This window comes from Coregonus lavaretus, assembly GCF_964263955.1.
Source record: "Coregonus lavaretus genome assembly, chromosome: 22".
Taxonomy (NCBI): domain Eukaryota; kingdom Metazoa; phylum Chordata; class Actinopteri; order Salmoniformes; family Salmonidae; genus Coregonus; species Coregonus lavaretus.
In genome coordinates, this window is record NC_140009.1 from 8,968,227 (window position 1) to 8,980,362 (window position 12,136).

The 12,136-nt window shown below is 45.1% G+C and overlaps 1 protein-coding gene across 1 annotated transcript in view; it reads left to right on the plus strand.

Annotated features, from left to right (window-relative positions):
• Nucleotides 1–1,794: 1,794 nt before the first annotated feature.
• Nucleotides 1,795–12,136, plus strand: part of LOC311149490 (protein NDRG3-like) — a gene marked incomplete at its 3' end in the record, with an annotated part of 63,478 nt that continues 53,136 nt past the window's right edge. The window contains exon 1 of the mRNA XM_084186681.1: nt 1,795–1,914. The remainder of the gene's footprint in view (nt 1,915–12,136) is intronic.

A 12,136-nucleotide genomic window follows, 5' to 3' on the forward strand; every position in this document is an offset into this window, starting at 1 on the left:
GTGAGTAACATGGTGCAAAAGGTACATTCTCTGATATAAAGAGTGTGTAGCTAAGAAATTAGTAATTGCTAATGTTACATTTGTATGGCAGTTGCTGATTTTCTTAGCCAAAGCAAAGGTTTGGTGAAGTGCGTTGTTCTTGGCTAGCTAACGTTACTAGCTCGCTAACGGTAGTAACTAATTGTAGCTAGCTAGTTTAACGTTAATTGATTTAAGATAGCTATCTGAAGCCTAGCGTAACCGTTATAATAATTTGCTTTGATAACATTTTCACACGTTTTAATGGTTTAGTAGCTAAACCTTACTGTTTAATTTTGCTAGCTAACGACCATTGAACCAGCAGAGAGTGGTTGGAAGAGTACCATGTCTTTGGTGCAATCCTAGCTAACGTTAGCGAGCCAGGACTTGAGATGCTAACTAGTCACCCCTGACCGTTGGTTCTAGCTATCTTGGGTGTGTATGTATAGTTAGTGTGATACTGTTAACCTATTCACTTGAATGATTTCACATTAAGAATCAGAACACAGGGCAAGGGATTTAGGGAGATGAACTGACTTTAAGCATCAGTTGTCAGAGCACCTTACCGATCACTGCACCTGTACACAGCCCATCTGAAATTAGCCCACCCAACTACCTCATCCCTATATTGTTATTTATTTTGCTCATTTGTCCCCCAGTATCTCTATTTGCACATCATCTCTTGCACATCTATCATTCCAGTGTTAATACTAATTGTAATTATTTTGCACTATAGCCTATTTATTGCCTTACCTCCATAACTTGCTTCATTTGCACACACTGTATATATATATTTTTTTTTTTCTGTTGTATTTTTGACTTTATGTTTTGTTTACCCCATATGTAACTCTGTTGTTGTTTTTTATCGCACTGCTTTGCTTTATCTTGGCCAGGTCGCAGTTGTAAATGAGAACTTGTTCTCAACTGGCTTACCTGGTTAAATAAAGGTGAAATAACAAATAATAAAAACCTGTCAATGTCTGGTTAGAGAGGAGCAAGTCCTTGGCAGAAGAACAATGCCCTTTAAACACAGCAATGGCATTTGATCCCCCCAGTAAAGTGTCCTTTGGATTGTGTATTCGTGCTGCTAACCTAGATTCCCCAAATTCAGAGATTAAAAACACAAACAAATGCCAGCAAAGCCATGAGATTAGTGACAGCTGTTTAGAAGTCCAGATGGCCTCTGCAACCCTACAGTAAACCTAGACACAAATGATGGCGTTCTGTTCAGACAGAGACAGCCAGAGACACGCAGACTAACATTGATGGTTGAATTGTGCTTCGTCCCTGTATGTAATCTGCGGCCCTTGGATTTATGTAGTCTTTAAACTGTGTTAATCAATATGGAAAAGGGACAGTTTTATGTTCTTTTTATAATGTACCTTAATGCTTGGATATGGCTATAAAGTCTGTGGAACTTATGCTCTCCCCAAGACAGGTGAGCTTAGTTGGCAATGGCAAGAGATGATGCCTCCCCTCCCCCCTCAGGGCTACTGAAACAAGCAAAGCCTTCTACTGTACTTGCGCTGGATTTTCCAGGTTTCTGTTTTTGTGTGTTTACATGCAACAGCTGCTGCACGGCCAGGGTGCGGGTCGGTGGATGGGCAGAGTACAGAGGAGAGGCCGGGTTTAGAAAATAAACAAACGCATATTAAACATACTGGTTTAGTGGACATATGTGGGAGCAGCAGCAGAGACTGGACCCAGTCCAAATCTCCACTCAGATTTGCTAAAACAAAGACCACCTCAAAAGACTAATGCATGGTCTCTTTTCATTCCATTGGCTGCCCTTCTTCCGTCACTCCATCCTTGGTTCTATTTATGTTGCTGTCCCTGGGGAGGTGTTTGCCAAGCTCTGCTTTGAGCTGGAGGGGAGTGGAAGAAGGCACCAGTACTGTATGTATCCTCTGGGCCCGATTTCATTAATGTGGTTTTGGTTTATTAGATGTTTTTGTCCTGTTAATAACTGCTTGGGGGTTGGTTGATGGCTGTAATTTAGATAATTATCATTAAGTAATGTAATGACAGGAAACAACATCTATATTACACTCAGGGACCACGTAGAATTGTACGTTACACAGTTGAGGTTGACAATCGATGTCATCCTTCACAGTTCCAATATCTTTTATGATTGTGCATCAGCTACTGTGTGGATGGGGGCTAGCTGCCGTATTAAAAATGCTAGAAGTTTTCGAAGACCTCCACATATCTATTAGGACATTGAAAACATCATGTCAGAACTTGTCACCCCTCTACCATCAATTTATGGTTGATCTCCCCAGTAGTCCTGTGTTGTCCTGGGCTCCAGCTGTTGGGCCTGGGGAGAGGACGCTGTTTGTGGGGAGGTAGCCCAGCCTGTCACAACAGTAGCCTGATATTTCTGCTTTATTAGGCCAACTGAAAATCTCCTCTCCCCCTTTAACCCCCCAGTGTCAGAGCTTGTCATACAATCAGACGTATCACATTGCTCCCCACAAGCCTGCTGAGGATCCCCAGGAAGCAGATCTATCAGCAGCAGCTAGGGCTGGCACTATAACCGTATAACCAACGGTTATGGATGTATACCAGGGTGTCACTCATTCAGTGGAGGGCCTATTGTCTGTTTAGTTTAGTTTTTTCCTTTCAGTTAAGCCCTAGACAACCAGGTGAGGGGAGTTCTTTACTGATTAGTGACCTTAATTCATCAATCAAGTACATTTGACATTTTAGTCATTTAGCAGACGCTCTTATCCAGAGCGACTTACAGGAGCAATTAGGGTTAAGAAGGACAAGGGAGGAGTGAACCTGCAGACACTCGGCCCTCCGTGGAATGAGTTGGACACCTGTGATGTAGACCGTCATGAAAGTAAAATAACCGTCAAAACCATTTTTTATTTATTTTTTGAACGAACAGTTGACTATAAAGACGGGACGGCCAGGCATTTGTGCGGTTGAGTCCGTTTCTGCGATAACATGGACTCTTAGCAACGTGATGAAACTTTGTTGCCCCTTGCTGAAACGTTCAAGGTGTTGTAGCAGTCGATGAATAGAATGGGATTCAAATCAAATCAAATTTTATTGGCCACATGCGCCGAATACAACAGGTGCAGACATTACAGTGAAATGCTTACTTACAGCCCTTAACCAACAGTGCATTTATTTTTAATAAAAAAAGTAGAATAAAACAACAAAAAAGTGTTGAGGGAAAAAAAGAGCAGAAGTAAAATATAATAACAGTAGGGAGGCTATATATACAGGGGGGTACCGGTGCAGAGTCAATGTGCGGGGGCACCGGCTAGTTGAAGTAATATGTACATGTGGGTAGAGTTAAAGTGACTATGCATAAATAATTAAGAGTAGCAGCAGCGTAAAAAGATGGGGTGGGGCAGTGCAAATAGTCCGGGTAGCCATGATTAGCTGTTCAGGAGTCTTATGGCTTGGGGGTAGAAGCTGTTGAGAAGTCTTTTGGACCTAGACTTGGCACTCCGGTACCGCTTGCCGTGCGGTAGCAGAGAGAACAGTCTATGACTAGAGTGGCTGGAGTCTTTGACAATTTTGAGGGCCTTCCTCTGACACCGCCTGGTATAGAGGTCCTGGATGGCAGGAAGCTTGGCCCCAGTGATGTACTGGACCGTACGCACTACCCTCTGTAGTGCCTTGCGGTCGGAGGCCAAGCAGTTGCCATACCAGGCGGTGATGCAACCAGTCAGGATGCTCTCGATGGTGCAGCTGTATAATTTTTTGAGGATCTGAGGACCCATGCCAAATCTTTTCAGTCTCCAATTAAGGATTGGAACCTCTAACACGGCAATTTGACTGGTAAACTCATGGTTACACTCGCAATTGCTGCCTGGTATTGTGATGCAATAATTTCCATGGTAATGTCGAATGTTAATTCAAATTATGTTAGCTGATGTGGCTCATGCAATGGAATGTAGTATTTGTAATGTCAGTTGAGTTGAATCAACAAATCACAGCACATATTGATGGGTACACTTCGTGCTTCTACTTCCTGCTTTGCTCCTATGGCTACACTCGTAACAGCCGACAGTTCACCCATTATGCCATCATAGACTTGAATGGGGACTCCCGTTCTATCCCTTTTATTTCTATGGCAGCACATGCGGTCAGAAAAGGAGAATATGTGAGTGTAAATGTTTTTTGTTGTTGCTATTCAAAGGGTTATCATGGAGACCGTGGTCATTTGGCTGGCCAATTACCGTCATACAAAATTCCATGACCGTCACAGCCCGAGCAGAGGTGCCTGGTAAAGATCTGCGCTGTGGCATTACCAATTAGGCTACCCAAACAAGACTGGTTTGAGCGAGTGTTGTCTCACAGAACAGAGGACGCACTCTATATTTTATTTGTAAATTGTGAAGGCCTATATGCAGGGAACCTTTGTAAAAATAGATATTGGTCTCTATGGGACTCCCTGCTAAAATAAAGGTGAAATAAAAAAGTAATAGCTGAAAAGCGCCAAATAAATCCACCTGTAATCAAGGCTGAGCATGGTAATTTGATTTCTATATTTAGATATTTTTTTCCCCAAATCACAAACTTGGCTGAGTATTACCAAGGAGGAACAAGTCCTTATGGCTGTGTGTCAGTAAGCACAGTTACTCAGGTAGAGAGGGTGGGGAATACAAAGCAACGCAAAGGAAGGAGAGAACATCAAACGCTCGTTACCCAGCCCAGCAGCTCATAATGAATATTCTGTCAGGGGTTTTAGCTTGGTGTTTGCATAGCCTTATTACCTCTCCTGTGGCCTGACCTGGCTGCTTGGTGTCAGTGCCCTAGCCAGGCTACTCTCCCTCTCTTTACCGTTTTGCCAGGAATTAGGCCCTGTGTAGCTCAGTTGGTAGAGCATGGCACTTGCAACGCCAGGGTTGTGGGTTCGATTCCCACAGGGGGCCAGTATGAAAAAAAAAAAAAACTGTAAGTCACTCTGGATATGAGCGTCTGCTAAATGACTAAAATGTCAAATGTAATTAACTAATCTCCTAACAAAGCCAGTGTCTCCATTTTCCCAAGCATTTCTCTCTTTTGAAGCGGAGGTCCTAGTCTCTTAAATCCACTGACACTTTCCAAAGTGGGGGGTTTGATTAAACGGACGTGACTGAAACCCTCATCCGCTCCATTGCGTCTTGAATACCAACCTCAATATGTAATGGAGATGAGTCACTTTGCAGTGCTCAGCCTGCCAACCTTATTCTCCTAATATTCTGGCTGGCACCCATACAGACTCTACTTGCAGAGGTGCCCTCTCTCATTAGCTGACTATCATAGTCCCCCGGTGGCAGTAGCAGACACCGATGCCTGGCAGCTCTCCACAGGTGGATCACCATGAAACCAGTGCCAGAGGAGAGCCAGTCACTTTAGTGTGAAGTTTGTGAGTTACAGAGATGGAGTTGGTGATCTTGAGCTTGCTGGAGTGAAGTGAGCCCATAGTCCCTGTGCCCAAGAACACTAAGGTAACCTGTCTAAATGACAATCTCCCCGTAGCACTCACATCTTTAGCCATGAAATGCTTTGAAAGGCTGGTCATGGCTCACATCAACACAACACCATCATCCCAGACATCCTGGACCCACTCTATTTCGCATACCACCCCAACTGATCCACAGATGACGCAATCTCTATTGCACTCCACACTGCCCTCTCCCACCTGGACAAGAGGACCACTTATGTGAAAATGCTGTTCATTGACTACAGCTCAGCGTTCAGCACCATAGTCAGCTCCAAGCTCATCACTAAGCTCAGGACCCTGGGACTGAACAACTGGATCCTGGACTTCCTGACGGTCTGCCCCCAGGTGGTGAGGGTAGGCAACAACACATCCGCCACACTGACCCTCAACACAGGGGGCCCCTCAGGGTGTGTGCTCAGTTCCCTCCTGTACTCCTTGTTCACCCACGACTGCGTGGCCGCACACGACTCCAACACATTTCAAGTTTGCTGACGACATAACAGTGGTAGGCCTGATCGCCAACAACGATGAGCACGCCCCCATCCACATCGTCAGAGCTGTGGTGGAGCAGGTCGAGACCTTCAAGTTTCCAGTGTCCACATCATGATCATGGTCCAAACACACCAACACAATTGTGAATAAGGCACGACAATGCCTCTTCCCCCTCAGGAGACTGAAAAGATTTGGCATGGGTCCTCAGATCCTCAAAGTTCTACAGCTGCACCATTAAGAGCATCCTGACTGGCTGCATCACCGCCTGGTATGGCAACTGCTTGGCATCCCACCGTAAGGTGTTACAGAGGGTATTGCATACGGCCCAGTACATCACTGGGGCAGAGCTCCCTGCCATCCAGGACCTCTATACCAGGACAGCCCAGTACATCACTGGGGCAGAGCTCCCTGCCATCCAGGACCTCTATACCAGGACAGCCCAGTACATCACTGGGGCAGAGCTCCCTGCCATCCAGGACCTCTATACCAGGACAGCCCAGTACATCACTGGGGCAGAGCTCCCTGCCATCCAGGACCTCTATACCAGGACAGCCCAGTACATCACTGGGGCAGAGCTCCCTGCCATCCAGGACCTCTATACCAGACGGTGACAGAGGAAGGCCCCTATTAACGTTCAGACTCCAGCTACCCAAGTCATAGAAAGTTCTCTCTGCTACCGCACGGCAAGCGGTACCAATGCACCAAGTCTGGAACCAACAGGACCCTTAACAGCTTCTACCCCCAAGCCATAAGACTACTAAACAGTTCACCAGTAACTACCCGGACTATCTGCGTTGACCCTTATTGAACTATCTCTTTTGACTCCTCACATACTCTGCTGCTACTATTTTTTATCTATCCTGTTGCCTAATCACTTACCTATATGTACATATCTACCTCAATGACCTCGTACCCCTGCACATTGACTTGGTACTGGAACTCAGTGTATATAGCCAAGTTATCATTACTCATTGTTTATTTATTCCTTGTGTTATTATTTTTCTCTCTGCGTTGTTGGGAAGGGCCTGTAAGGAAGCATTTCACTGTTAGTCTACACCTGTTGTATGTGACAAATACAATTTGATTTGATACCCTCCACTGCTGCAGAGAGGCTGTTGAATATTGCATGTGATCCAGTTAGTGTAGCATCGGAGTTTCTGTCTCTTCTTCACAATCCACCCCTCCAACTATACCCATGGTCCAGCTGCATCTGTGGAATGACAGTTCAGTCCTCCTTTTGAAATAAACTAAAAGACAAAGGGGTTGAATAAGGCTTCCTTTGTTAGTCTCTTCCCCTCCGTACAATGTGATGCTAATGGGAACCACACACACATAGCTGAGACTCCCACTGGCTCCAGGCCATCTATAAATCACTGCTAGGCAAATCCCTGCCTTATCTTAGCTCATTGGTCACCATAGCAGCACCCACCCGTAGTCTGCGCTCCAGCAGGTATATCTCACTGGTCATTCCCAAAGCCAACACCTCCTTTGGCCGCCATTCCTTCCAGTTCTCTGCTGCCAATGACTGGAACGAATTGCAAAAATCTCTGAAGCTGGAGACTCTTATCTCCCTCACTAACTTTAAGCATCAGTTGTCAGAGCACCTTACCGATCACTGCACCTGTACACAGCCCATCTGAAATTAGCCCACCCAACTACCTCATCCCTATATTGTTATTTATTTTGCTCATTTGCACCCCAGTATCTCTATTTGCACATAGTCTCTTGCACATCTAGCATTCCAGTGTTAATACTAATTGTAATTATTTTGCACTATAGCCTATTTATTGCCTTACCTCCATAACTTGCTACATTTGCACACATTTTCTGTTGTATTTTTTTTTACTTTGTTTTGTTTTACCCCATATGTAACTCTGTTGTTGTTGTTTTTATCGCACTGCTTTGCTTTATCTTGGCCAGGTCGCAGTTGTAAATGAGAACTTGTTCTCAACTGGCTTACCTGGTTAAATAAAGGTGAAATAAAAAAACTAAAAAAAACTCTGTGTGTGTGTAAATGAGCCTAGAGAGCCCCGGTGTTTGTCATCACCCTCTCTCCCCCCTGGCCTCCATACATCTTTAATATAGTACAGTGACACTGGATATCATATCAGGCCATACACCATCTACTGAAGCAGCCGTGGTTGACAGACGGAACACCTCAGTGCTTACGGCAGTCGCCTGGCTGTTTCACACTCCCTGATCTGTTTGTAGCCGTGTGTGTGTGTGTGTGTGTGTGTGTGTGACCATCCTGGTTCTTCAAATAGAGACACTTTGCCTTGATGACAGCTTTGCACATTCTTGGCATTCTTTCAACCAGCTTCATGAGGTAGTCACCTGGAATACATTTCAATTAATAGGTGTGCCTTCTTAACAGTTAATTTGTGGAATTTATTTCCTTCTTAATGCGTTTCAGCCAATCAGTTGTGCTGTGACAAGGTAGGTGGCTATACAGAAGATAGCCCTATTTGGTAAAAGACCAAGGCCATATTATGGCAAGAACAGCTCAAATAAGCAAAGAGAAACGACAGTCCATCATTACTTTAAGACATGAAGGTCAGTCAATATTGAACATTTCAATAACTTTTACATTTTCTTCAAGTGCAGTCGCAAAAACCATCAAGCGCTATGATGAAACTGGCTCTCATGAATGGAAGACCGAGAGTTACCTCTGCTGGTCTGGAGTCCAAATTTTGAGATTTTTAGTTCTAACCGGCGTGTCTTTGTGAGACGCGGTGTGGGTGAACGGATGATCTCCGCATGTGTAGTTCCCACCGTAAAGCATGGAGGAGGAGGAGGTGTTATGGTGTGGGGGTGCTTTGCTGGTGAGACTCTGTGATTTATTTAGAATTCAAGGCACACTTAACCAGCATGGCTACCACAGCATTCTGCAGCGATTACGCCATCACATCTGGTTTGGGCTTAGTGGGACTATCATTTGTTTTTCAACAGGACACCTCCAAAACTATATTTTGGTTACTACATGATTCCATATGTATTATTTCATAGTTCTGATGTCTTCACTATTGTTCTACAATGTAGAAAATAGTAAAATAAAGAAAAACCCTTGAATGGGGAGGTGTGTCCCAACTTTGGACTGGTACTGTGTGTATATATAGTCACTTTAATCAGTAAATGCAGGGAATAGTAGGCCTGTGTGTTTCCTTAGTCCTTCTGGACCAGACACCAGAGAGCACAGCAAAGCATCATGTAGGAGTGACGCCACCTGACGTAAGACAATGAGAGTGAATTACAGTTGGTTTGAATTGAAACAGTTCAATTAACTCAGGAGGTGACCAAGACAGGGAATACGTACATATTATCTGCCATAGAAATATAATCCTCCCTACGAGCATGGGATTCTGTTTCTATGATTATCTCCAATGGAAGATGATCTAAGGATTAGGAAAATAAAGAAGTGTGTGTAAATCTGTGATGCCCTAACCGCAGGGGCTCTGGTGCTTGCATCTGTCCCCAGTCACGCAGTGGCAGCCAGACAAACTGCCAGCTTTTTGGCATAGCGTGCCACAAACACAAGGGAATGGAACAGTCAGACTGGTCTGACAAATGCCCAGACAGCTGAACATTTTCTTTTTGGGGGGGGGGGTTAGGGGACCCGGTCCAGTGACCCGAGGATCTGAAACCGAAGCCTGTTATGTCCCCTGGGCCCCCGCTGGCACAGTTTCTCATTCTAAGCACAGATGCAGACTGCTAGCGGTCCAGGAGAGAAATTCTAATGGACTCTGACTGCACAGTCTAGGTCCAGTGAAGGGAAGTAATTACCCACTAGCATGGCCAGAGTGGTGCTGTCCCTCCACCCCTCCCTGACTCTGTTCCCCCCCTGTGGCCTGTCCGCTGCCCAGGCCTGCAGGGCAGTGTGATAGAGCCCATCAGCCCTGTGATTAGGCTCCCAGATTACTCCAGCAGCGCCTGCCTGCCCAGCTCCCAGAGCTACGCCCAGCTCCCAGAGCCACGCCCAGCTCCCAGAGCCACAACCACCTGCTGCATATTACTTGCCCTCTTCCTCCATCTATCACAGTAGGTTGGTGGCACTTTCATTGGGGAGGATGGGCTCGTGGTAATGGCTTGAGTGGAATGGTATCAAACACGTTATCCATGTGTTTGATGCCATTCCATTCACTCCGTTTCAGACATCATTATGAGCCGTCCTCCCCTCAGCAGCCTCCAAGATTGGGGGGGCTGTTTTGTTAGACTTCAGTGCGGCATTTGACATTATCGATTAAAGTTTGTTGCTGGAAAAACGTATACTACCGGTCAAAAGTTTTAGAACACCTACTCATTCAAGGGTTTTTCTTTATTTTTACTATTTTCTACATTGTAGAATAACAGTGAAGACATCAAAACTATGAAATAACACATATGGAATCGTGTAGTAACCAAAAAAGTGTTCAACAAATCAAAATATATTAGAGATTCTTCAAATAGCCACCTTTTGCCTTGATGACTGCTTTGCACACTATTGGCGTTCTCTCAACCAGCTTCATGAGGAATGCTTTTCCAACAGTCTTGAAGGAGTTCCCACATATGCTGAGCACTTGTTGGCTGCTTTTCCCTCACTCTGCGGTCCGACTCATCACAAACCATCTCAATTGGGTTGAGGTCAGAGGATTATGGAGGCCAGGTCATCTGATGCAGCACTCCATCACTCTCCTTCTTGGTAAAATAGCCCGTACACAGCCTGGAGGTGTGTTTGGTCATTGTCCTGTTGAAAAACAAAGGATAGTCCCACTAAGCCCAAACCAGATGGAATGGCGTATCGCTGCAGAATGCTGTGGTAGCCATGCTGGTTAAGTGTGCCTTGAATTATAAATAAATCACAGACAGTGTCACCAGCAATGCACCCCCACACCATAACACCACCTCCTCCATGCTTAACGGTGGGAACTACACATGTGGAGATCATCCATTCACCCACACCGCGTCTCACAAAGACAAGGTGGTTGGAACCAAGAATCTCCAATTTGGACTCCGGTCTAATGTCCGTTGCTCGTGTTTCTTGGCCCAAGCAAGTCTCTTCTAATATTTTGGTGTCCTTTTAGTAGTTGTTTCTTTGCAGCAATTCGACCATGAAGGCCTGATTCACACAGTCCCCTCTGAACAGTTGATGTTGAGATGTGTCTGTTACTTGAACTCTATGAAGCATTTATTTGGGCTGCAATTTCTGAGGCTGTTAACTCTAACTTATCCTCTGCAGCAGAGGTAACTCTGGGTCTTCCTCCCCCCCACCTTGTCACAACACAACTGATTGGCTCAAACACATTAAGAAGGAAAGAAATTCCACAAATTAACTTTTTAAGAAGCCACACCTGTTAATTCAAATGTATTCAAGGTGACTACCTCATGAAGCTGGTTGAGAGAATCAAATCAAATCAAATCAAATCAAATTTTATTGGTCACATGCGCCGAATACAACAGGTGCAGACATTACAGTGAAATGCTTACTTACAGCCCTTAACCAACAGTGCATTTATTTTAAACAAAAAAGTAAGAATAAAACAACAACAAAAAAGTGTTGAGAAAAAAAGAGCAGAAGTAAAAAATAAAGTGACAGTAGGGAGGCTATATATACAATAGAATAAAGTGACAGTAGGGAGGCTATATATACAGGGGGGTACCGTTGCATAGTCAATGTGCGGGGGCACCGGCTAGTTGAGGTAGTTGAGGTAATATGTACATGTGGGTAGAGTTAAAGTGACTATGCATAAATACTTAACAGAGTAGCAGCAGCGTAAAAAGGATGGGGTGGGGGGGCAGTGCAAATAGTCCGGGTAGCCATGATTAGCTGTTCAGGAGTCTTATGGCTTGGGGGTAGAAGCTGTTGAGAAGTCTTTTGGACCTAGACTTGGCACTCCGGTACCGCTTGCCGTGCGGTAGCAGAGAGAACAGTCTATGACTAGGGTGACTGGAGTCTTTGACAATTTTGAGGGCCTTCCTCTGACACCGCCTGGTATAGAGGTCCTGGATGGCAGGGAGCTTTGCCCCAGTGATGTACTGGGCCGTACGCACTACCCTCTGTAGTGCCTTGCGGTCAGAGGCCAAGCAGTTGCCATACCAGGCGGTGATGCAACCAGTCAGGATGCTCTCGATGGTGCAGCTGTAGAATTTTTTGAGGATCTGAGGACCCATGCCAAATCTTTTTAGTCTCCTGAGGGGGAATAG